At 37.1% G+C, this 27,068-nt stretch overlaps 1 protein-coding gene across 1 annotated transcript in view; it reads left to right on the top strand.

Annotated features, from left to right (window-relative positions):
- Positions 1 to 2,358: 2,358 nt before the first annotated feature.
- Positions 2,359 to 27,068, top strand: part of MACC1 (MET transcriptional regulator MACC1) — a 68,613-nt gene continuing 43,903 nt past the window's right edge. Inside the window, exon 1 of the mRNA XM_076006380.1 lies at positions 2,359 to 2,487. The gene's annotated coding sequence lies outside the window, so the exon portion shown is untranslated. The remainder of the gene's footprint in view (positions 2,488 to 27,068) is intronic.

The raw sequence follows: 27,068 nt of genomic DNA on the forward strand, positions 1-27,068 counted from the left end.
AGCAAGTGATGAAGTTCGCACAGGCAGCTAAAGGGCTAATCGTCCTTATGACACAATTAGAGAAGGGGTGGGGAGACTTTCCAGACAGCAGTCACCTTCACCAGCCAGGCTGTGTGTCTGACGGTCCACAGAAATCTCATCGTGTGAGTCAGCAGGAACTAGAAGGGTTACTTCCTCCACAGCGGCTAACAGCTAGAAGACACAGCAGAGCGTGTGAAGTAGCAGGAGAATCCTGTAGAAGCAGAGGTGTGAGGAACTAGCAATTGCTGAGACAATTCCCTTCCCTGAGTGGGGGAGATCAATGATTAAGAACTATTTAAAAAGTCCAGAGGAAAGAGTTGAGTCTTCAGAGCCAGGAGATTAGATTATAGAGGAACAGGTCCAGACATGCTGGTGCTGATCAAAAATCCTAGATGGAGGCAGGAGCAGGTCTCCAAGAGGTAGTCATGGGGCTGAGGACTCAAAGGAGGACAGTCCTTGGGAAGCTGTTAGAAAGCCAAGTGCACAGCAGTGGGTGGAGCTGGGGAGACAATGAATGCTGCCCCTTTAGAGCTTTCCTTTCATGTACTGTTAGGAGTTGAATTGCTAGATTTAAAAACCTTGTCTTGCTGCAAATAAAGGTTGTAGAAGTTACACCACACTAAACCACAGGGGGATTCTGGTGACAGTACTCATTTCTGGAATGTAGAGACTTCTTTAAATGTAGATGCTTTCTGGGAGAGAGATGGTGTTAGGTATTAACAACCAGCTTAGAGTTAATATCTAAGTTATTTCATGCGTTGCTTGTTTATCAGAAACATCTACATGGACATTATAGAGTTAGTGAGATGGGAATAAAATATGGGCTTGCCTTCAAATAGGAAGGTAAAACTGCATGTGTATACACACGTCCACATAAAACAATGAAACAAGGTTTAAAATGTGTTATGAGAGGACCAGATACAATATTATGGAATTTATTTGGAGGCAGAGAATAATTCAGATTAAGACAGACCAGGGAGGGCCTCTTGGAGGAGAGTGTTTTTTAATTGAGCTTTGAAAGAAAGGAAAGATCTGAACACTTAAATATGAGCAAAGAGGATTTCTGGGGAGGAGAAACTGCATGAAGAACAAAACCTATAAATAACATAAAGGAAAGGTAGGTCTTAGTTGAGAATTGAGAGACCTGTGATGAAGGGAAACAGAACAGCTCCGTTTGCATTGTGGGATGACTCAAGGGGAAGTTCAATGTGGCTTCGGGTAGACTGGGGGCTTGGGCAGCACAGAGCCTGGGATGCAGGAAGAAAGGCAGGGGTACATAGAATGGCAGGAGAGAAAGTGCAGAAAAGGGAAAGGAAATTTCTCCTTTGTACCATTCTGCCATCTGCTTACCTAAGATGAATCCTTGTATTACGTTTCTGAGCCCAGACCAAGCCAAGGCTTGTTTCTATTCACTTTCTGGGCTGTGTCTAACAGGAAATTACAGGCTAGAGAAAGACGCTGTCTGAACGAATGGAGAAACACAGTTTAGTTTTTGCGTTTTTTTTTTTTTTTTTTTTTTTTTTTTTTACACTCTCTGCTGCTGATGTGGCAAAGACGCGAAACAATTATCACTTCTTTCATTTTACTAGGTTTTATTTTTTTTTTCCTATTTTCTTGCCAATTTTCTCTTTCTTGAATTTTGAACAATTGGACATAATGATGAAATATACAGAAGGAAAACATGAAACCCAGAAATGAAAAGTAAAATGGAAGAAAATATCAAGAAAGGTTCACACTTGCTTACATTTTAAGAGGCATATTTTAAGTATATATTTAAAAATCCAGAGCATTTTAGAAGATGAAGGGTCAAAATGTCTCCATTATATTTACAGCATCTCTGAGTGACAACCACAGGGCTGATATAGGGGAAACTGGAGATGGTCAGACCTCACCTGAAAAGTCTTTATTCACCTGTTCCTGAAGGCAGTGAGGTGCCATCACCTCTGAATCACCGAGAGAGAATCTGGTGGGGCAAGTTCCAAGGCACCCAGATTTGTTTGCATAAAGATTTTTTAGTTCTTGCCAACAATGAGGGAGCCTTCTTACTCCTTGGCAAACATCAAACCATTTTTATTTCCTTTCATAGAAACAGGATCATATTTACAGATTGTTCTTAGATATAGCCACCTGATTTTTTTTTTTTTTTCTTACTGCTTTTCCATCTGTTTCCCCTTTCTTCTTAGGGTGAAACTTTAGCCATCGCCCTCTTCTGGTTTCAGGTAAAGCGTCTGAATTGTGGGAACTGTAGTTCTCTTGCCTTTCAGGTCTCTGGTTGGGCAGCATGGGAGCCACACTGGTGGAACTTCAAGTCCCAGGTGGCTCAGTAGGTAAGCGGGCATGCAGGTGCCTGCCTGCACATTTGAAGAGTAAGGCACGTTTGAAGAGTGCCTGGGTTTGGTAGAGTGACTTCCATTCACTAAAACCATGTGCCTAAAGTGAAGAAGCTGGAACTCCACTTCCACAAATGTAAGTGCTGCTTTTTAAAAAATAATATTCCTTTCAGTATAGATATGTGCTACACACTAGGAACTTATATAATTTCCAGAATAAGTGAACAAACTAACTACTTCTTCCTTCCTAAGCCCTGTTTGAAAAAAGGGAAGGTAACATATGTTCTGTGGGCATGTGGGACATGTGTTAGAATAAACCTTGAGACAAAGAATAGAATAATACCTTTGAAACATGGTTTAGAATAAAGTAGTTTATCTTAAAAAAAAAAAAAGGAGGAGCTCAGGTGTGGTGGCTCGCACCTGTATCCAAGCACTTTGGGAGGCTGAGGAGGGAGGATATCTTGAGGCCAGGAGTCAGAGACCAGCCCGAGCAGGAGTGAGACCCTATCTCCAAAAAATATAAGGGGAAAAAATTGGTGCTATGTGTGGTGGTATGTGCCTATAGTTTTAGCTATTCAAGAGGCTGAGGACGATCACTTGAATCCAGGAGTTTGAGGCTGCAGTGATTTGTGATCAGACTACTACATTCTAGCCTGGGCAACAGAACAAGACCCTATCTCTAAAAAAATTTTTTTATAAGAGAAAGAATACATGCAACATGAATATTCAAATGCAATAATTACACCACTCTGATTTGCTTGAAATACGTAGGAGGTTGAAATTCTTTGAAAATTTTAAATGTTTTAAAAGACATCCAGATGTGTTGTAAAGTCTGTGAGTTTTGAAGTTAGATAAAGTTGGATTCAGTGGCTCCTCAGCTGATTAGGTTTGTGACCTTTGAAAGATGTTTTACTTCAAAAGCCTCAGTTTTCTCATCTGTAAAGTAAGTATGACCTACCTCACTGGGTTAATAGAATTAATTTTGCATAGTGCATTGTACTAAATAGGTGGTTAGACCATAACTGATGGAGGATAGCTTGGCATTGTCCTAATTAAGTTTCATTAAGTTTCAAAAACATATCAAAGAGACAAAAAGACAAATACTATATGATTTTACTCAAATGAGGTATATGCAGTAGTCAAATTCACAGAAACAAAGTAGAATGATAGTTAATGGGTTTGGGGAGGGGAAATAGGAGTTGCTTAGCGAGTATAGAGTTTCAGTTTTATAAGAAAAAACTTTCTGGAGATTGCACAACAATATAAATATATTTAATATTAAAATTTTACACTTACAAATGATTAAGATGGTAAATTTTATGTTATGTGGTTTTTTTTTTTACTACAATAGCAACAAAAATCAAAGACCATGTACTAAAATTTCTGGTGCCTCCCATTTATTCTGGTCTTCCTCATTCCTTAAAATATGTCTTATGTCCATATTCAGTGGGTTTAATTTCAGGATTGATAGTGACTCATCTATGTTAGTGTCTGGCTTTTATATAACGATAATGGTTAGATTAAGATGATGCATTTCAAGTATATTCTTAAAGTTGCATTGACCTTTTACATGATTATCTTTAATTCATAATAGTGATTTTAATATGATTTCATGGGTAGTATACAGAATATAGAAACTATGAAGTTATAATGATTAGTTACAATTTACTTGAACGCTTTAGTTACAACTCATTTATAAAACTTAAAGCAAATGTATTTATTATTTATTCCAGTTTTCTCACCTTCCCTGTAGCTAATTTATAAACATAATATTTTCATCTGTCTCAGAGATAATAAAGACTATTAAGGAGAGTTTGTTAAATACTATCTTTTCTTAAATATATATAAACTAATTTGGAGACAAAAGATAATTTTGAGTTGTATTGATTTTAACACATTGACTGCCACACTAGAAAAAAAAGTTTTTCCATCAGGCCTTGGTATTTTATTGTGAAAACAGAATAAAAACTTTGAAAACAAAATGATCCTTTCTAATTTAATGAAAATTTGTTATTTGCTATTGTTTTCTGTGTGTGAGTTATATGCAACTTGAAAAATAGTTCTTGCAGCCCCCAACGTGAAGAGACATGTGAGTTACATGTGTTTTATGAGGCTCTGGGTTCAAAACTAGCAGGAGTTAAATACAACTCACATGGCAGTTGCTGTATTAAATTTGAAGACATATCTTTGTTGAATTTTTAGAAAAATTTTTCTTGAAAGACCAGACATGTGCTTAGCTGTCTGTTAAGACTAAACATCCCCTGTGGTATTTGGTGACAACTGAAGATGATAATACCCAGTATCTGTGATGAGTGTACAGAGTTTTTTTTTCATGTGATATGCCATATAAATATAAACTCTTTTAAGAGCTATGTCATCAAAGTCCAGGATAGCATTAGAATGAAAACGAAGGTGAAGGGTAGCTGCAGCAGCACTGGACACATATAGTAGACTTCTCACAAGGGCTGTACTGTTTTTGTTGTTGAATGCCATCCATGGTCTAGTTTCTTTAAGAAGTATCATTTATTCATTTGACAAGGATTTCTAGCAATCCTGCAATGTTCTCCCAATGGGCTGGGCCTAAAGGTCTGAAGAGTGACTCAGGCACAGGCCTTGAGGGGATCCTTATGCATAGAGGAGATACATACTTATAAACAGCTACAGGGAGGAAGTGCTAATCCATCACGCTGTTCATGGAGTCACTCTTAATCCTTCATAGAAGGTGTGATGCTCAGTATCAGGAGATTAAAAGAGAAGCCTCCAAAAAATCTTTCCTTGAACTGTAATCACTGGAAAAAAATCAATTTGTATATGAGTCATTCAAAAGCAGAGTGGAATGACATCCCAAAACATGGAAGAGATGCGTTTCCAGGATGCCAGAGGAAGAAGCAATCACAACAGACTGAATTTCAAGGACATTGTGGGAAGTGGTAGAACTTTAGCCAGGCCTGGAAGGGTGTGTCGAGTCGAGATTGGTAGAAAAAGGTAAAGAAAACATCTCATGGTCCAGCAGCATTTTCCAAACTTTGCACAAATTAAATTATTTTAAACAACACATGGGCTGAACAATCAATAACATTAAAATGACAGTTTAGGAAAGTTATTATATGTTTTTGAGTTTCAATTCTTCCAGGATAAATTTTGTCGTTGATATGACTTAAAAATTCTTCTAATAGTTGTTCAAGCTTCCTTTATAAAAAGAGTAAGCAACAGATTTTACCAAGCAAAAGTATTTAGTTTAATTACTCCTTTTAAATAAAATTTATTTTTATAGTTATTTCTCATTTATTGTAATAGACATCAGTTCTTTCATTTATGGAACTGACAGAACTTAATCTTTAAAAGATTCATCTGAGCTAAAATGAGACTGGATTTACGAAAAAAAAATAATAAATAAAAAATAGTTCTGGTGGTAATTGGTAATGGAAAAATCACAACGAGGTACCAGAATGCCTGAAGTTTGGGAAACACTGAAATAGGAGGAATGTCAAGTACTGAAATGAGGAAGTGAAATTGAATGGTCTGTGTTTTATGTGTGGCTGTAAGGAAAAGAGGACTAGTGCGGTAGTCTAGGGAGAATATTGTAGGGGATTTTGGATGATGACACTGGAATAAGGTTTTGTGGAAACTTTAAAGGGATTTGGATTTCAGCTCTTAGATAGCTGCAGGTTCAAAAGGGTCTTGACCCAGGGACTGACGTTTTGAAAGCTGTGCTTTAGAAGGTTCACCCACCAAATAGCATACAGGTAGGCTGGATCATAGGGAACACGAACACAAGGAGAACACTTTGGAAATTGGTTTCAATAATCTGAGCATGAATAAATAAGAGATGCTAGGAGTTAAAATGGAAAAGCAGAAAGGGATGACGGAGTGATTCAATAAAAAGAGAATAGAATAATAATAATAATAATTACAGCCAACATGCTCTTGTGTTTCTAAGCTTGGTGGCCTGTTGAGAATGACAGTAACACTTAGGCAAAAGGCAAGGAGCTGGTTCTTGTGGAGGAAATGATGCTTTGCAACACAGGCAACCTGAAATTGAGAAGAGAACAGACCTTCAAGCAGAAAGGGAAACTACATTGATAATCATGTGGGGTTAGAATTATGAAGTGTCATCAGGGATGGCTAGAGAAAAAGAGGACATTAGAATGATACTTAGCCCTGTTCTGCCTCCTGCCCCACTCAAGGTTTTTGGGGAGGAAAGCCAAAGAAAGAGAATCCTCAGTTACCTCGGTATGGGAAGCTGAAGAAAGGGCCTGCTGACTCTTTCCTCCTAAGGGTTTATTTCTCTTGGGGTTTTTCTCTTGATTGCTATGGCCACCACCTTGCCAGAGATAAGAGGATTCTTTATAGCATCTTTCTTCAGAATAAACAAAAACATCTCCATCTCTGGCTGGGAGAACAGACACCAGCTTTCAATTCCGGGAAGGGTAGATGAGTTTTGTATGTTTTTCCATTCCTGTTGGGAAAAGCACTTAATTTAGATGTTTCCTTAATACGTAAAATAAGTGGCAGATATTTAAACACGGAAACCACAAAGACTTGTATACTCACCTTCCAGTTTAAGAAATAGAACATTAAAGGATAAAATAAATAAATAAATAAAGCATCCTCCCTTGTCTTATTCCCTCTATTCAACCTCAGAGGTTACCACTGTCCCGTCTTTGTAGATAACACTGTAGTCTATATTTTTGTTCTTTTGTTTGCTTTAATGTTTTTATTCTTTCCACTGCTATGCGAATATATCTGCAAACAGTATATAGCATTGCTTTGAATGTTTAACAAGTTTATATAAACAACAAAGTATGAATTATTCACCTGCAACTTGTTTCTCAACATTATACTTTTGAGATTAATCCATGTTGATTCTTATAGCCCAACTTATTTATTTTTATAGCTGCATGGCATTTTGCTATCACAAATAGCACTATAAAATATTCTATTATATTGTTTTTGTGTACAAATGAAAGAATTACTCTAGTGCATATTTATTTGTAGGAACAGATTTGCCGCACCACGGGCATATGCATCTGCAACTTTATGAGATATTGAGAAATCACTTTCCAAAACATTTATACCACATTGTATTCCAAACCAAAATGAGAGTTCCTGTTTCTCCTCATTCTTAACCCACTTGTTTATCTCAAATGTTCTAATCAAATAATCTTTCCAGATGTAACTTAAAGCCAGATGCTTGTGGTATCTGGGGGACTCAAATATGTTTGGAAATTTGATTTTAATCAACTTCTCTCTTTCTCAACCTATGGTGCTGGAGATTGACTTTTCCATTTTATAAGTGTTTACTTTAGTATTAATCATATTAATAACAATAATGATAATAATATTGATAATAACTATTAACACCAATAACTGTTAACACTAGGTGCCAAATATTGTCCTAAGCACTTTAATTGTGTTATCTTATTTAATTAATTTTGAGGGGAAGATAATACTATTATAGCTCTTTTAGAGATGAAGAAACTGGTTCACTGAAATGATGATGTCAATAGTAAGTAGAGACTTTGGATTGTGTATCTAGTCAGTCTACTCCAGCTGGGACAGGGGGTAAAGGAGAGATGGGCACCAACTGGGAAGGGAGGCATCAAAGTATTATATTCCTTAACTTCCAACAGTTTAGAATCTAGTTAATATTTAAATAACATCAAAAGAACATAGAAGATGGGAGGTGTTGAATAAATGCTGCTTTCGTACTGAGGGGAATTTAGTTTTGCCTAGAAGCTTGGAAAATGATTCTCACAGATGACCAAACTTTACTAAGCCTTGGAGACTTGACAGAGGAAGTTAAAGAGGTGAAAATTGGAGGCAGTAGCTTTTTCGAAAATATGAGGAAGTGGAAAGTACAGGGTATGTTTACGAAACTTAATTTATCCAATCATTAATTTAACAAATAATTTCGGAACATCTGTTATGTAAGAGGCCCTGGGCTAAGTTCTATGATACAGCAGTGAGTAAGAAAGACACCATCTCCCCACCATTGATGGGTGTGCATAGAGATGTAGTATTGGGGCAAAAATAAGAAGAGAAAAAGACAGAAAATATAGGTTACCTCCAATTATGAAAATTTTTCAAATATCAGCCTATCATTTTATTCCCCAAAGGTGATGGGGGTTCAGTGGGGCTCACTGTGAGGTGAGTAGCATCATTTATTTATTTATTCAGTAAACATTTATTCTACCTGTATTTTGCTTAGCACTGGGACACAGGGATGAAGGAATGAAGGAGGTCATAGTACAGTGGAAGTGACATGTATGTATATAAAATTTATAATACAGTATGAGAACTAAGGCATAGGTTTGCATAGGATAGAGATGCCTAATCTAGTCTGGTGAAGTGTGGTCAGCAGAGGGAAGACTGGCTTGGAGGAGTTTGGGGAGATATTCCAAGATTCTTTTTGGGATAAAGGAAATTGCTCCAAGAAATTTGACAACTGGATGTAGTTCCTTTTTTTTCTGATTTCAAAAGTGTTTCATGTTTACTATAGAAAATTTGAGAACCACAACTACACTGACCAAGGATGCACACTGTTAAGTTTTGTGTGTATATCCTATTAGTCTTTTAATGCCAATAATATATATTAAGAATGAGCAATTTACAAAGCAGTTTTGTGATCTTTTTAGTTCACTTAACTATATATTACACATTTTTGACATCATTATATATCCTTCTATGATAAAATTTTAAATTGTTCCTTTGTATGCCATATTATAATTTAACCAATCCTGAAAATATCTGATTCTTCCAATATTTGTTATTGTGAATAGTGCTCTATTGCATATTGTTGGCAGGACATACCTGATTAATATGTCAGATAAATTTCTAGAATTTGAATTTTAGGTCAAAATACCCACAAAACACCTGAACATACCATACAAGAGAAGGAAGAAGTCATTTTAGAATATTTAATGACAGATTGAATTGGTGAAACTTGCATTTTATTAATAGAACGATCATCCTAAAACTATTGTGAAAGGAGAATAGAAAAGATTAAAGGGAGTGGACAAGGTAGGATGTATTGCAGAAATCTTGGTGAGAAAAAATACAGCCTGAACAGAAGTGAAATTACTAATGGAATGTGACAAGTTTTAGAGATATTGATCTTGCAGGAATTAGTGGATTGGACACAGTGACCAGTATCCTAGGAAGGAGGTAAAGTTGATTATTGATTACCTCCCAGTTTCTAACATAGGTATCTAACTAGATAGATGACGGTGTCGGTGTCCTTATTCCTTTCAATAGGGAAGAGAAGAGAAACAGGTTTGGGGGAAAGAATAGGTGAGTTGGGTTGAAGCTGGTGGACTTTGACATGTCTGTGGCCATCCATATGGAAAAATTGATTGAATAATTAGATGGGTCTAGGAGTCAGGAGTGCAAATGGATCAGAGACAGATAGATGTGGGAGTTGGCAATCCCTAGGTGTGGCTACAGTCATGGATGTGGATGGCTTTCCCAGGGGTATTAAAAACCACAGTATGAAAAGAGTAGGGGGCTCAGGGTGATGCCCCTTGACACACTAATATGAAGATTTAATCAGAGAAAGAAACAGACATAGTGGAGGTGGAAAAGGAGAGGCCAGAGAAATAGGAGGAAATCCAATGGAGAGTACAGTGAGGACAAACGGGGAGAACTTTTCAAGAAGGGAGAAGTTAACAGTGTCACATGTCACAGCAAAGCCAGATAAGGATGAAAGATGCTCTTTGAATGTCACTGGAAGTGTTATCCAGAGTAGTTTGAATAGTGTTAGGGACAGGCTCCAGAATGCCCTGATTAAACCTGTGACTCAGGATGACTGTCCTGACAAAGTGGTTTAGGGAAGGAAGACACAAGGAAGTGGGAGACCAAGTACAGTGGAGAGGAGATCGATATGCTAGAAAGAAGCTAAGAAGGGAAAAACCAGGGCAGGGGTCATGGTATCAGATAGGAAGAGACTGTGGTAGTGGGATTTGCCAAGTAGTTGGCTGTGATGTATGAGAATGATGATGGCGTTCAAAACGGCTCCAAGATTTTAATCCGAAATGACTGAGAAGATTGTGAAATCATCAACAAATGCCAAGTTCAGTAAAAGAATTAGGCATTTTGTTTGGTGGAGATAAGAAAGGAGAGGTATATTGATTTGAGGGATGCATGGAAATGCATGTGGATAGGGGCAGCATTCACGCAGAGGCATCCGGAAGGTATGCACTACGGATCTGCAGCTCAGGGAGGGATCTCAGTTGGAGACAAAAGATTGCTGAGCTTTTCCATAAATATTGGAATTTGGAATCATGGGAAAGGCTGGAAGAGCTCATAGAGATCATGAAAGTGAAAAGAAACAAAAAAAAAACAGGTAACATATGAAGAGCCAGTGAAGAAAACAGGGAAGAAATGATCAAACAATAGCAGGAAAATCAGGAGAATATTAATTCAAGAAAGCAGAGGAGGAGGTAAGTTTAGAAAGCTGGAGGTCATGACCAACTTAGACAAAAAGTGAAACAGGAAGACAACCAAGGAAAGGAAGCCCCTTAGAATCAGACTTTTTTCCACCTCTTGCTTTGTCCTGAAAATTAAATTTTAGTAATATCTTCTGTAATCTGTGATTTATGTTGTCTTTGAGTTATTTTTTCCAACTTCCACATTCATTTGAAATATGAAGTAAGGAATTAAGTACTTAACTTTGTTTAATTTTATAAGATAGATTTCAATTTCTTTCCTCTTAACTGAAGTTTCAGGAAATATTTTATGATCAAGCTACATTGCTAGAAATTAACATGTTTTGACATCTTGAAAAATTATCAGAGGTAAAACTTCATATGAATTTCTCTTCACATTTTTTTTTTCATTCTAAAGAAAACAAATTGGGTTAATGTCAAAGAAGGTATTGATTCATATTCAAACTTTTTTTTATCTTTTAAAATTTTCTTCTTGTTAACCATAGCATGAGTTTAACTCTAGATCCTCAGACTAGGGTGCTAGGAGGGGCCTGATTACCTTTGCTAATTGAAAAATGTGCAGTCTCTGCTCACTGGGTTTTCTTCTTTTTGGATAATTTTAATAAACTGAAAAAGCAGTAAAAATGTTACTTGTTTTTGAATATAATTATAAAGTATTGGTTTTAAGATGTAAAGGTGAATTCCTCTTTATTTTCATGTGGCTTACAAACTCACAGTATGAATGCAGTTTTCATCTTAGGTGTGTAATTCAGCCTATTTTTCTGTAGTCTCCTGTGTAAAGGAAGTATGTTTGTTACAGCTCACCTATTTACTAAAAAATATAAACACATTTGTTCTACCTTTGGTGTTTCATGTAGTTTTCAAAAGGCTGATGTTATAAACTAGTTGGCTTATTCCATGGAAAGTGCTTTTTGCTTGCACATGGATTGAGAAACAAACGTCTTAAATTTTCAGGGCTAAAAAAAAGATGTTGGATACATTGTGGCAAATAGACTTGAAAAAATCACATTTTAAAACATTGAGCAATAAATACAGGCTTCAATAAGTATCAAAATACAAATATAAAAATGTATAAATATAATAAAGAAAAACTTAAAGTAATTCTTGCACATAATAAAAATCCAATAATATAAAAGTGTATACATATATCCTATTTTATCTAATTTTTTTTTGCCCCACAGATCATTCATAAAGAAAATCTCCTGTTTTAAAATGCAAATGGAAGTGTGTCTGGTTTCTTTTTTTTTTACTTACTACATTTTAATGATGGATCGATATTGCTTATGAAGGCACTACTTTTTATTTAATTGCTATGATTATATGATTTGCCAGTCTTTAGTCATTTTTACAAGAAACACAGAGATCATTTTTGCATAGTGGCAGGATGATAAATGGAAAATTTAGCCAGGATTCCAAGATAATTGATTTCATATACTAAAAGAGCTATCTAGTGGAAATCCCAATTGAGAATATTTTCACAAAACTTGAGTTTCTCACTGACTTCCAGGTTGCACCAAAAATAAAGGGGAAATGGATACTGAGAAGATTTTTGTGTGAATTATTTCTGGAGGACTAGGCAGGCTAATACAGAGAAATAGGTGTGAGGTGAGGGCTGCTATTCTTTCACCTCAAGCATAGAGGAAGTGGCCTCATTGCATATTTCGGGAAAGCTTGGTATGTTTCCCGGTGAGAAAACCAGAGCCCGGGGAGGCATAATTGACTTAAAAATTAGATACATCACTGGCTTTACAGGCATTGCAGTTGAAAGATCTCCCAAAGCACACACACACACACCATCAGCAGTAGCAGCAGCAGCTGCAGCAATAAACATTCGCCAATTCTAGAAGGGAGGGTCAAAACCAGTTTTCAATCATACAAGTAGAGTAAAAATGTTCTGTTCCATGTCACCTCCCCCTTCCCTATCTTCAAACTTTGAAGCTATCAGTCACAGCAATTGGCAAGTTGGATGAAGGAAGAGTTGACATAGAAAAGAGGAGATACACACTGTACCCATTTCCCCAAAGGTTATAGACCCATATGATGTGGGGTGAAGGGGATCAGCCTTACCTTGGGAGATTGATGTGCTGATGAAAACTTACTCATCAAACTGGATTTGGAAACTTAAAAAAACCCACAAAATTTCTTTCTTCTTTTCTTATGTTTTTGTAATCTAAGAGTGACCAGAAGATACATGGGGCCAATTAGGGAATTTTCATTATGGTATTAGAAAAAACTTTCCCCAAATGAATACATTTTTAAAAGAACAGTGGTGAACAAAAATAAAGTTGTGTTTTGTTTCATATCACCAACTGTGTTTACGATATTTGCATATCTATCTTTGCTCACATATAAGGAAAACATCATTCTCAAACAAGGATAATATACTCTCTATAGATTTCCAAAACAAAGTTAGAATTAACTAACTTAGAAAAGGAATATCTGAAATGAAACAGTACTCCAAAGCTGCATTTTCCCATAAAGTCATCACTAGCTACATGTTTCCCAAATTTGAAATTAATTTGAATTAACTAAAATTAACAATTCAGTTCCTCAGGAAAACTAGCTAGATTTCAAGTGTTCAATAGCTGCACGTAGCTATTGACAACCTGATTGGACAGAGCAGATATAGACCATTTCCAAAATCAAAGAAGTTTTGGCTCTTATGACAGATAGTAAACCATTTAATTCTCACAAATCGCAGTGGAAAAGGGAAAATTATTATTCCCACTTAATAGACACAAAAATTGAAGATCAGAGAGGTTCAGAAACTTGGTCAGATTTTTTGATTTCAGGTCTGATGTTCTTTTTTCTAAACCACAAATGTTGTTGACTCTCAAGGCAAGTATAAAATATAAAATCCACTTCACTCTGCTTTCAAAATACCAAGAGGAATATTCTGAAATTTAGAAATCCCTAAGGGAAGGAGAGTAAGCCCAGCTCTATGTCACTACTACTGGTGGGAAACACAGTCTTGCATTTGTTTCTAATACTTCCCATTTTACAGTCCATAAAATTTATTTACAGACAATGATTCAACCAAAAGACTGTTTTAATGAATGGGAAAGGTTTTAGATAGCAATAGTGAAATATTAAACAAGTACACTTGTCTATATTTTCCCTTCATTTTGGCATGGTTGTCTAAGAAACTACTCATTGACTTTAATGTGCATAGATTGTTTTGAGACTAGACTCGCTTTCTGTTGCCTTTTACAAATGAAGATAAATGAAATTCATAATAAAAATATTGCTTCACATTAAATGCCTAGGGGTGTGTGTAGATAATTGTTTTATTGGGGAAAGGAAATGTAGGGGTTAGGTGGAAAATATAAGAAGGGTAATTACTAGTAAATGTAATTTGAAACTCACTTCCTCTATGGGAAGACAGAAAAGGTCCAGCTGGTGCACAGGCTAAGGGAGTTAGCCTGGTGATTTGCATCCTTGGAGATTAAAGCTCAAAAATGAAGTCTAAGATGGTCTTGAGAGCAAAACCTCAAGGAGGCGATTTATAATTTGGGTGGGACTTAACAAGTGGAAAACAAGGAACACGCTGGGCTCTGCCCACTTCTCTCCATTCTCATAGCCACTTTCCTAGTTCAGACCTCTGACCCTTCTTCTTGTCTGTTGTTCTGCTTCGGCTTTTGTTTTCTGCCTTCCTAAAATGTAAGTCACAGATTGGATCATGTGATTACCTTAATTTAAACTCCTCTGCATCTTCTTTCTTTTACGCTGAAGTTCATGTGCCTCGGCATGTCTTACAAGTGTGCCCAGTCCAGCCCCTGCTTGTCTTTCTCTGCATCCTTTCCTCTTGCCATGCCCCTTCCCTCCTGCCTCTGCCCCTTCCCCACTACTATGGCCCCAGCCTTACAGCACCGGAATTCTTGCTGCTTCCTGAGTGAGTCCTGCTCACTGTTGTTTCTATACCACTGTGAATCATACTCTTTTTACTGGAAGCACTTCATCCTTCTTCTCCCTACAAATTTCAGTGGGGAGCGGCATGTGAACCCAGATAACTCAATCGTCAGAACCCATTTCATAAACACTGCATGAGAGTCCATGGGGCAGACAGGCTGAAGGACCTTTCTTGCCCGCCTGGATTGCCTGATTCCACTGCCCCTTCCTTCTCTTTTATTATAACCTCAGACTGTATCATCCTTCCTCTGGGTCTGACCAGCACTCCTCAAGGTCTTCCTTATAGTTGATTCACCAATTCAGATGACATAGTACCACTTCTCTCACTTTAGAATATTTTAAAATAAAAAACCATAGAAATTCATTCAACCAAATAGTACTCAGTCATCTTTAAAGACTTTTAAAGAGGGAGAAGAACAACAACCTGGGTAAGCTTAGGCTGACACTTTTCTGGATGTAGAATGACACTGAAAATGTACAGCAGTGAGTATGGCATGGATGTTGACCCCTCAGAATGGATGCTGTCCATATGGTACTCAGATGTTCTTACTGGATATCCACCCTTTCTGGAAACAGAGGATAGGCATGAAAATATCACCTGACTCTTGCAAATGTCCAGTGTTGGATGGTACCCACATTTCCAGCTGGGGCGGCAAGGGATGTCTTAGGAGCCTAACTGTGCATCAGTGGAGATATTTCTCCTGGCTCAAGCAAAAAGAAATGAGGTAGTGATGGTTGAGTGCTTTGCTTTGGCTCCCCTCTTCTGTAATTACGTCAGTGGCTCTCTCATGTTTTGGGTTGAGTTTGGCAGTTTCCTAAACTAGAAATTTCCTGTGATTAACCTATGCACTCTTGCCTATTGCAGTTTTACAACAATTTACTTTCTCTTCCGGGATTTGTCATTATGAGCAGTAAGTTGGTTGAGAGTACTGATAACAAAGGTCTCTCAGTAATCTCTTTTTTCCTTGGATGTCATCATGTGTTTTCTTCAGTGTTTATCTTGAAGTACTACTTAGTGTATATTTTAAAGAAAGACAGAAATTTTATCTGTTTATCTATAGCTGTCCATTTCTAGTAATCTTTTAAATGAGTATATGTGTACCGATGCATGTGTGTATGTGTGTGTCTATACACACACAATGATATAATCACTTGTTTTCCTTTATTCTGTATCTTGTTAATAATTGCATAGAATTTGGCGTAAAACTCACCTGAGCTTTAAACTTGATTTGCAAGGTCTTTTGCCTTCATGGAAGTATGTATTACTCCTCACTACTTTCTTATTCATTCATCTTAAAGAACATTTAGTTTTATTTTTAAAATTTATTTTAAAACATTTCTTTTAAACAATGAAACTTTTTTTAAAAATTTTAAACAAGGCGGTGCGGATTCAAAGTGAATTCAGTCGTAAAATTTTTGAATGACACTTTCTGTACTCTGACTCACCTCTGTGAATTCCTCTTCATTCATTTTGGTGTTGAATTTCACGTTAATAACTGCTCTGTTTGTCTCTGTATGCTTTCTGTTTCATAGGAAGATTTATTTATTCTGTCATTCTAATGCTTATTTCGGATCATGGCTGTGACATGACAGCTTCCCGATGATTATGTGATGATCTCTCTGGTGTTTAGGAGGGTGTGGTTAGGGAGGTTGATGGTGAGGGAAGGGTTGGCTTCAGGCCAACAGGAAACCAAAGCATCCATTCTGCCAAACAAGGCAAGCAGTGTCTTTCACTGGTATCTCCTGGGTGGAGCCAGTGCCTGCGACACTACCAAACACTCCCAGTCCCTTCTCAGTATAATTTCTTCTTTGCTTTAGATAGCTTTGGGTGGAACGGTGCCTACTGTCTACATGAGTATGGACAGGATAAGGTCAAGGTAAATCTTGGCAACTATTTATCTGTAGACTGCATTTTCACCTTAGTAGCTAATAATTTTTCCTTCTACTCACAGCCTTCTTGCGCAAACCTAGTATAAGCCACGTAATGGGTCTGTCTCAATTTCTTATCTGCAAATAGAGCTAATAACGTCAGACACTTTTCTCCTAAGATAGTCCTGAGGATTAATAAGCTGGCATTCAAAAGCACAAGTGTCTAAGATGATAGGCCCTCCATATATTCCAATTACTATTATTACTGTCCTCCCTTTACACTGCCAGCAGAATAATAACGCTTACATAAAATGTATTTATAGAGAGCTTTGCATTTTGAAAAGTATTTTGTAATGTTTCTTAATGTAGACAAGCCTCTTTGCACAGACTCAGCATCATTCTTCTACAGAAAAGGTTTGTTAAGCATCCTCTGTAGATCTCTCTTTTTCACTGAGTCTTCATTGTTTGACCCATTCAAATTATTATGATTATTATTATTATTTTGAGACAGAGTCTCACTCTGTTGCCCATGCTAGAGTGCCGTGACATCAGCCTAGCTCACAGCAACCTCAAACTCCTGGGCTGAAACGATCCTTCTGTCTCAGCCTCCTGATGAGCTGGGACTACAGGCATGAGCCACCGTGCCCGGCTAATTTTTTCTATATATTTTTAGTTGTCCCGTTAATTTCTTTCTATTTTTAGTAGAGACAGTGTCTCGCTCTTGCTCAGGTTGGTCTCAAGCTCCTGAGCTCAAACGATCTTCCCTCCTTGGCCTCTCAGAGTGCTAGGATTATAAGCATGAGCCATTGTGCCTGGCTCATGCTTATTATTATTATTATTATGATGATTATTATGATGATGATTATTATTTTTAGTCCTATTTTGTCTCTGATTTCAAGGATTTGTCCCATATCAAGTCTGCTTGGGGTATTTGGGATGTATGCTTTTGATTGAACTAATTGGATAATATATAAGCAATTTGATTTATATATGGATAACCCCATAAAAATCTTGCTTCATGTGAAGGGGACAGGAGAGATTATAGGTGAGGCTTACATCTGAAAGAAGAACTCCAGAATGGAGGCTTGGACCAGAGGCAGACTTCAGGAGCTTATCAAGACACAATGGAGTAATCAAAAGGCGGAGCCTGGAAGAATGTTTACTTGTCTGGATAAGCCTGAAGTGTTTACATTGGCCAGTTGATCCCCTTTCATCCCCTCTTGCCCACCAGGAGACCAACGTCCATTAAGCTCTAGCTGTTGGCAGTCCTGTTCTGTTCCTTGTTTACATCCGGAACTAGCATGATACACTTGGCTTTGTGTCCCTTCCTGGTTTTCCATGCTGCCTTTGCCTCTAATGCCTAATTCTCATTCAGAAAAGCCTCTGGGGACTTTACTTAGGCAATAGTTTAATTAGTGCCAGGTTTTCCCAGCCCCCGAGAAAGGGGATGAGACATTGCTTTGATCAATATCTCTGTGAAATATTGATCAAATGATTTGCTTTTCTTCCCACCACTGTCCTGCATACCCCATGTATTAGATACCCTCAGGGACCTCCAGATGCTGTGTTCTTCTTAAGGTTTCCTGCTAATGTGCAAACATCAAATCTTCCTGTGACTTCTTTCCCACCTGGATTAGACATTGTGGTATGTAGGGAAGACACTCTGTCCCTGTGGCTCTGCTGTTGATGGTTTTCGTTAGAGGGTAGTGCAACCTCTTATGATCCTTGAAATTGGTTATGTTGAGTTGCTTTTTGTTAAATAAATATTTCTATAAATGAAATGGCCAAGTTTCTAGTGGACAAAACAAGCCTATATATTGTAAGGAATAAAAATAAAAACAAACAGTGAATTGTAGATTTGGAAGCATTTCTCCTAAAAGCTATGATATTAAGTCAAGATAAAAATTTTATTGAAACTTTTCTGTTCAATGTGAAATTGAGTGTGTAGCATCATGACTTTGAACCTGGAATTTCAAATATGGCCCCTTAAACTTTCCATGATCTATTCAAATTTTATCTGAAATCTTTGTGCATCGTGCAAGTACATTTTACTTTCTTAGATTTCGTCTGAAGCCATTTGTAAAATAAGCCACACTTCCAGGTTAAATCCTTCTGAGTTAATTGATAGCAGGTGCACAAAAACATGTCTAGGCTTTACTAAATGCACAAGAGATCTTCATATGCATAATGGTAAAAACTAAAGTCGAGGCAATATTTAAATATGCCCAAGAAAGAAAAACAAGTAGTCACTAAGACTCCACAAAAGTCTTTGTCTTGGCTAAGCTCCTTTAACATACACAAAACATGAGTCCATGTGATTCTTTACCCATGGGATCAAGAAATGTAGATCCATGAGAGATTTGAAGGGAAAAGGCAGCACTAGTTTGAAGCAAGCCTGAAAGTAACAGCGGCAACCCCTTCTGCACATCGGCCTGGGAGGAGGAAAAAGGAGTACTGAGCCTCAGAGAAAACAATGTTTACTGCCTTGCTGAGTTTAAGGAAATGTTAAACTCTATTTCTTGTCAAAAATTCCAATTTGGTCAACCCTTTCAAAGACCACAGTTTCAAGTTTAAGCCACTATTGGGATGGGCATTTCTTTTTGACAAAAATAAACTTCTGGAAATCAGGGAATCTGGGTTCTGGTGATGATCTGGTCCACTAACTAGGTGTTTATAGATAATTCACAACCTCACTGTATGTCATTTTCCATACTTACAAAATAACTTGGCTGAGGTCAACTGGTAATGTTCAGATGCGTATCTTAGAAAACAATGTGTTCTGTGGGGTGACTCCAAAGTTCTCTATGAAAAGGGTGACTTGAAGTTGGGAGTCATGGCCTCTTATCTTCCTACCGTTCAGCCAGAGGAAGTCTGCTGTTATTTATTTTTCAAATGTATTTCTTTAAGTTTTAGGCAATGTTTCATTTGAGGAAATAGGTTCTCCATGCATGCTAGATATCTGTTTGAAACCATTCAATTAAATTATTGCTAAGCTTTTCTTTAATTCTAAAGATAGGGTTTTCTATGAGAATTAATGATAATATATATTACATACAACATATACACACACATGCATGCATATATCTACACACATTTTTATATATTTATATGCTACCTTTTCTCAATGTGATTTGACATGCCTAATTATAGAAATACATATCCGATAAAACTGAGCATCATTGCCAACAAAAGATAAGCCTCATATGTTAGGTTGGGGGAAGTGATTAATTATAGCAAACAAACAAACAAAAAATCAGGGATATGAGAGTTACCGCATGTGTTCACAAAACCCAGCCTAAGTTTCCCTAGCAGTCAATGTAAAATTCAAAGCATGAGAGGATATTGTTTTTTTTAATAAGAAGAAACATTAAGATTAGGAGGAAGCAAATTTTTCCTATCCCCAAACTTTGAGGATAATTTCCTATATATGGCTTTAGATAAAGAAAAATGTACAACATAACTGGCAAGGTTTTCGATTAGGGTTTACAAAAAACAGACAAATTCCAAATGTGGCTACATCTCATCTTTATGATGAGTAAACAATCAAGGAAGCAGTGTTAAGCTATCACTTTTTAAAGGCAATTTTGATAGGAGGCTGAAGTAATAAGCTTTACCTTTAAAACTGCCTTTTGATTGCAACTAATTTAGGGGAGAAAAGTAGGAGAATGATGTGCTGTGAATGGTTATTGTATCCTTTTTTAGTATTGGGATGGTTTTTAATGGAAACTCCATGGCAGGCAATTTTAAATTCGCATTGTGAAGACATATCTGAAAGGTAGGCTTTCCTCATTGTTGCTTAAAGGCAGAAAAATGATGTTGTGTGAACATAAGCTTCCTCAGATGGATTTGGATGGGCTTCCCACTGAACCTCGGCCAGATGGGCCCAGAGGTCAAGTGGGCTTTCAGCCAGCACATGAGTGAGTCAGGTGTGAGCTTTTTAAGGGTACTATGAAAGGTGTGAGGCCTACTTAAGCCAGGCTCTTAAGTAGGCCCTGGGGCAGATTAAAATGCCCCTCCCTGCGTTTCTCTCTAATAACAAAGGAAGGAAAGGAAGGAACACATGAGAGGCCACTACTCCGTCATAGTGCTTTTTATATTTGGGGCAAAAAGAAAAGCTGGATTCTCTGCTTTTGACACCACTGAGCTGTGTGTCATAACCTGGCTTCTCTTTTAATTATTTTCTATCATTTAAAATTTTATTATCTAAGATTCTATTATCTAAAATTAGGATATGTAAAAGAGGCAAAAAAAGAAAAAAACACTCAGAGCAACGTGGCTTCACAAATTCTCTGCTTTTTAAATTCATTTTATTTGTGTACGGCGTCAGATAACGAACGGTGACGTGCGATAGGTTGGTGGTGGTTATGGACATTTCTGTCATTTCACGGACAGAGACATGGGGACTCCCAGCAAGCAAAGAATCACTGCGGGTCACATAACTGCTGACCACAAAACTATAATTAGACTCCCGATCTTGCTATTTATGTCCTGCCACTGCACAATAATCAAAAAGTTATTAAAATAGCAAATGCTTTCCTCAAACACATCTTCTTGAGGGTGTGCGTGTGCGCATGCGCATGTGCGTGCTCATATCCATTTATGGAAGCTCGGCAGATAAGGGGATAGGGATTAGGGCTCGCTCTTTAATTTCTGCCTCCTAACGGTTATACTTTGCCATTCATGAGGCAAAAAGGAAATAGATAGACGCCAGATTCCCGCAACAGTCTAACTTTACCATCCTAATGACAAGTTTATTTTTCCACATTATTACATTTTGTAAAGTGAGAAGTGGTCCTCCATAACCAAGCCTGCCTTCCCAGGCTTTGGGCACTCCAGTCATCCCTTTGGTTTAGCTACAGCTTTTAAAGCATATTTCTTATAAAACCTCAGCAGCTGATTTCTGAGGGAGCTTGCATCACTTACCATTGACAGTAATGGGGTGCAAATTAGATGAGAAATGAGTATAAAAATAATTCAGGGCAATATTCTATCTCATGACCGTCACCTCAACATAACTGCTTTCACTTCTCCAATTCCCTTTCCAATTTTTATCTGTAATATATACATTTTTATACTTGTAATCATAGTTTATATAAACTTTCAAGATTAGCTTTTGCACTTAGACACATTATAAACACTTTCTCATGTTGTTAGAGGCTTTGTAACTACTTTTATTAAAAAGATGACATCATACTTTAAGTGGATAGCTTATAAATTGTTTAATTATTCATCTATTACAGAACATTTATGTTTTTTCAGTTTATTTTTCAATTATATATAGTGCTCTACTAAAGAGTTTTATAAACATAGCTGTCTCCCTGCTTTTTTTTTCTTGGGGAAAATACTGATTACTGAGAAGGGCCAGAGAAGAGTTTTACAATTGTTAATATATGTCCCTCAGGGACAGATTCTATTTTGTTGGGCCTAAAGTTTATACAATGTGGGAAGGGGGTTCCTTGAGAAAAAGAGTGTAAAATTATAAATATAAGTTACTAGGAAACCTCCTGTCTCAGAAGGACTCATCACAGGGAGGAGCCATAAACTCAACTTGTATCAGATTCCCATTGTCAAAGCACTTCCCTCCATGACTATGGTCATTTTCGATTTCTTCAGTAAGGTGTGAGAATACTTCCCCTTAAGCCTGAATGGTACTGTGTATTGTGATTTAATTATTTTAGCTAATTTAGCCAGCATGACCTGGGTACATGTAACGGATACTTTGCTTTACAGTGGATTTGTTTGGTTAGGAAGGCCATGCTCTATTGCCTATTGCTACTCCAAAACTTAGTGGCCCAAAACAACCATTTTATTGTATTTTGCAACTTAGTGGCAGAGAGATTTAGTTAGGGATTAGCTGGGTGGTTCTTCTGCTCATCATAATGTAGACTGTGGTTCTCACTTTGCAGATGGAGTGGCTGGAGGGTTCTAGATGGTTTCATATTCATGTATGGCACTTTAGAGGGAATGACTCAGGGCTCAGCCATGATTGGGCACAAACCACCTTGATGTGGTCTCTCCAGCATGGTGGTCTCAGGGCAGTTGGACTTCTTACGTAGCACCTGGTTTCACCCAAACCAAGTTTCCTAAGAGCCCTTGGGCAGCAACTGCAAGGATTTTTATGATACAGATTTCTAAATCTCCAAACATTGTTTTTCCTGCATTTTATTAGTCAAGCAAATCACTATGGTTGGTCTAGATTCAAGGGGAATTTTTATGACAACAGTGTAAAGTTAGAGGCCACCTTTCATCCACCACAGGCTAATAATTTTTCCCTGATTGTTTACTTCTTACATAAATTATCTGATCAATAACGTCATATTTTAGAATTTGAGCAGAATAATAAAGATTTAAGTGGAACATTAACATGGCTTCATGAAAATAAGAAGAGATAGATATCATTTTATAATTTGCATAAATGTACTAAATGTGAATTTAAAATGTGCAATTAAAATGTGCACTTTTTAACTTAAAGTCAAAAAAATCAGAATTTCTTTACTAGCAGCCTTAAATAAGGTTACTAGTTTGTAGTTATATATTACATATTATATTAATATTATAGTATTATATTTTCATCTTCTATTATATCATCTTATTATTCTGTTTTTTTAGTAAGATAATAAAAAGAAAATATCAAATTCCCATTAGCAACTTTAGAAATGGTCATGTTAAATAAATACTGCAGAAAAGCTGCCACCGAAGATAATAGATATGCCAGCCATTTGACTGTTTGCCCTTAACATCTATTTCGGCCCTTCTGTGTTCTTTTACGTATTGTAAGTTCTGTTATTGCACGGATTATTTTCTGAAGTTTTTATTGCCAGCAGGGTTTCAGTTAGGTCTTAGCAATAGGATATCCTGGAAAGAAACTGAGCCTCATTACACAGCAACATGAAAATGTGGACTCAAGTCCTCCAGCAGCTCCAGTGCCCACAGCATAGGACTCTTCCTTGGTTCTAGCACCGATGCCACCTCAGATGTCCCAGCACCTGCCCAGTGGCACTGCTTTTGGCTATACCAGCACTTGTAAGCAGAACAAGTGCTTTCTCATCAGCTCCAGCACCAACTATATAGGGCTCAGTTGTGTCTCTAGACTGGTGTGAAGCACATCTCACCTCGGTTGTCCAAGCACTTGTTGCCTGGCAGCTTACTCATGCTCCCAGCACTAACCTGGGGGCCTCTCCTTTGTGTTTCCAGGATCTCTTGAGATCCTAGAGGTGCATTAGCAAGTAGGCTTCTGAGATCTACCACATACTCCTCCCATTTGTTTCCCTGGCCCTGGGGATAGTAGCTGCTTCCTGCAGGTCTTGATATCTGGGTTATTTCACATTCTGCTTTTTGCTCTTTCAGCCTTCTAAATACTTTTATGTTATAAATAGTTTCCTCTGCTTGAAATACCTCATGTGGTTTCCATTTTCCTTACTGGACCTCAATTGATATGATAGGTGTTGTGTTATTGCTGGTCACTTGCAGATATGTGTGAAATGTCCACTGAGAAAGAATGTTCAGATTAGTACAGCTGGTGTGACAGAAAGGTGATTGTTTGAGCCAGCCATTCATGAAACACTGCTGCTTTATTTTCTGTGTTTTTCGTATCTTCCGTTGTTTATATGCTCTTTGTACATAATACCGATTGTGTTTTGCAAGGTAAGACTGTATTTTTATAAAACAGAAAGCAAATGTTCTTGAGTGTAATACTTATTTTTCTTGTCAATGTCAAATTGAATTTTGTAACAGCAGAAGTCACAGGAATATGTCCAGTGCTCATTCTGTCAGTAGCAGTTCAAAGGCAGGCTCTCAAAAATGAAAGAGTGGGCTATTATTAAGAAAAGAGCTTGCAATGAAAAGCCTTCCATTTTTCTTGGTTTGACAAAAACAAACAGATGTCAGCTTGGTTGCCATTTTAAAGCTGGGAACTGCTGTAGAATTTTCATGCTTTAGAATTACCTGTGCAGGCTTTGGGGATGGAAAAAGGTACTGCCAATTCCATTTTGAACAAAAGAATCAACACAGAGGAATCTGATGGGCATATTCTCATGTCATATTTGCTAATTATCTTTCTATCTTTAGAGTGCCACTTATTAATAGTCATACTTTTACTATTAAGTAATTTGGTAATACAAAAGACTGTCCTCAGCCAAGCTAAGAGTTTATTTATTTAAGCCAGTTAGGGGCTCACTTAGAATATCAGTTCACATGACTGCTTGCCTTTGTGAGCCTGGAGGACAAATGCTTGAAATTGATATCCAAGCTAGGTCAAGAATAGGCTAGTCAAATCTTTATAGAATGAGGTTTTAAGACTCAGACTTAAGGACTAGATGGAACTTAGAAATTAGCTCTCAATGTATGAATCTCAAGATAATTTAGGAGAATGAAAATATTTGTGACTGGTCTAATCTCTTGCAAAGAGGCACTTTAATCTTCTACTACAGTATTTAAACTAGAGTTAAAAATATAGTCATGGGAGTCTATATACTTTCTATGAGAATTTATGAAGTTTTGCTTTTTATTTTGATCTCATGTCATCTGGATCATCCTTGGTGACCACCATGTTATCACACACTGCTGTATTCCTGAGAATATGTGGATATATATATATATATATATGACTATGTGAGGACTAATAAGTACCATCCTAATCATCTCAGAGTAACAAAACAACACAAATTCAAACAATACAGAAATAACTCATTTGAGTCATGTAAATGCCAAATAATGTCACAATGCATTGAAAAGGGACAATTTTGCAGAGGTTTTATTATAGAAATATGTGGGAAAATTGAGTCATCAAATGGCACTTGCTAGGTACTAGCACATTGGGCTCAAAAGAATCTGTGAGTTGTGTCGATACCTTAATTATGTTCTAGTGCCAATTAAATTTCAGCAATGCATCATCATTCATGACATTAATGTGATTATTTTGAAAATTTATTAATTTGTAGTCTTGAAAGTTTAGTAATATTGCTTTGACTACATATTATACATTTTCATAAGCATATGGGATTTGTGAAAACTTTAATGCAAAAGTATATATATATATATATATGAAGTTGAGGCCCCAATGAAGTACCATTATCATTTTTTTCTTTTAAAACAATTTATATATTATTCAACATTGAGAAACACTGCTCTATTAAGTTGGCTTTTCCTTGCAGAAAAAGAGAAAGTCTAAGGAATAAGTATTATTTTACTAAGGGTTGTGTGCTGTAGTAATAAGAAACTACTCCCTAAATAGTGGTGACTTAAAATATCAAAGATTTGTTTTTTTGCTCATGCTCCATATCCCTTGCCAGGTTTTGGGGGGTTGTGGTGGTGGAACTGCTCTTTGTTATCACTAAGAAAGCTAGACTGATGGAACAACACCCACCTTAAACATCACTCATTCCAGACGGAGACACCAGCAACCATTTGGAGGGTTTCTCAAGGGCAATAATTCGTTCTTCCAGAATTGGCACACCTCACTTTGACTCACAACTCCTTAGCTAGAACTAGTCTCAAGGCCTTGCCTGACTGCAAGTGGTTAGGACTTACAATCTTGTCCTGTGTCGAAAAAGGAACAGAGATGGAAATATGTGGTGAATGGCATTAATTACTATCACAAAGGTCAGATCACATAGGCATGGTCACAGAGATTGAAGTGCAGAAGGATAGAAATCAGAGACTCATGTATTTTTCTGGATATCTCTCTGCTATGGACTCAATGTTTGTGTTTCTACAAAATTTGTGCGTTGTAACCCTAAGTTCAATGTGATGGAAGTTGGAGGTGGGGTTTTGGGAAGTAGCGAGGTCATAAGAGTGGGACCCTCATGAATGGGATTAATCCCTTATAAGAAGACAGATAACTTCCTACCATGTGAGAACACAGCAAGAAGATAACAGTCTATAAACCAAGAAGAGGGTCCTCACCAAGAACCTGACCCAGCTGGCACCCTGATACTGGAATTTAAACTTTCCAAACTGTGAGAAATAAATGTTTATTGTTTAAGCCACGCAGTTTTTGGTATTTGTTGTATAGCCTGAATGAAAGCTGTCTTCTTTCTCTCTTTCTTTCTTTTGTGTGTGTGTGTGTGTGTGTGTGTGTGTGTGTCTGTCTGTCTTCCTGTCTCTGTCTCTTTTCCCCATTTCATATTGGGCAGGCAATCTCTCTTGCTTTGGTCTAGAACTAACAGATAGTGGAATTTAAATATATTACTTCTTGGTTATATGTCCCAGAGCTTTCACACTGTCATTAACATTTATTTCAAGAAAGCCATTCATGTAAACTATGTACATGCCATATTTTCAGTAGATTTTCAAACCACCTAGAAGAACTTCACAGACTTCCATTGAATTACTGCATATGCCTTTTATTCTATTAGTACAGCTCATTTGTTTCTCAGTTTTCAAGAGGAAGTGAAATTCATTCAACATTTACTCCATAATGATTTAGTCAGCACCTGCTGTGTACTAGAAACTGTTCTAAATTCTAGGGATACAGGAGTGAACAAAATAAATT

Source organism: Microcebus murinus, chromosome 9, assembly GCF_040939455.1.
Source record: "Microcebus murinus isolate Inina chromosome 9, M.murinus_Inina_mat1.0, whole genome shotgun sequence".
NCBI lineage: Eukaryota > Metazoa > Chordata > Mammalia > Primates > Cheirogaleidae > Microcebus > Microcebus murinus.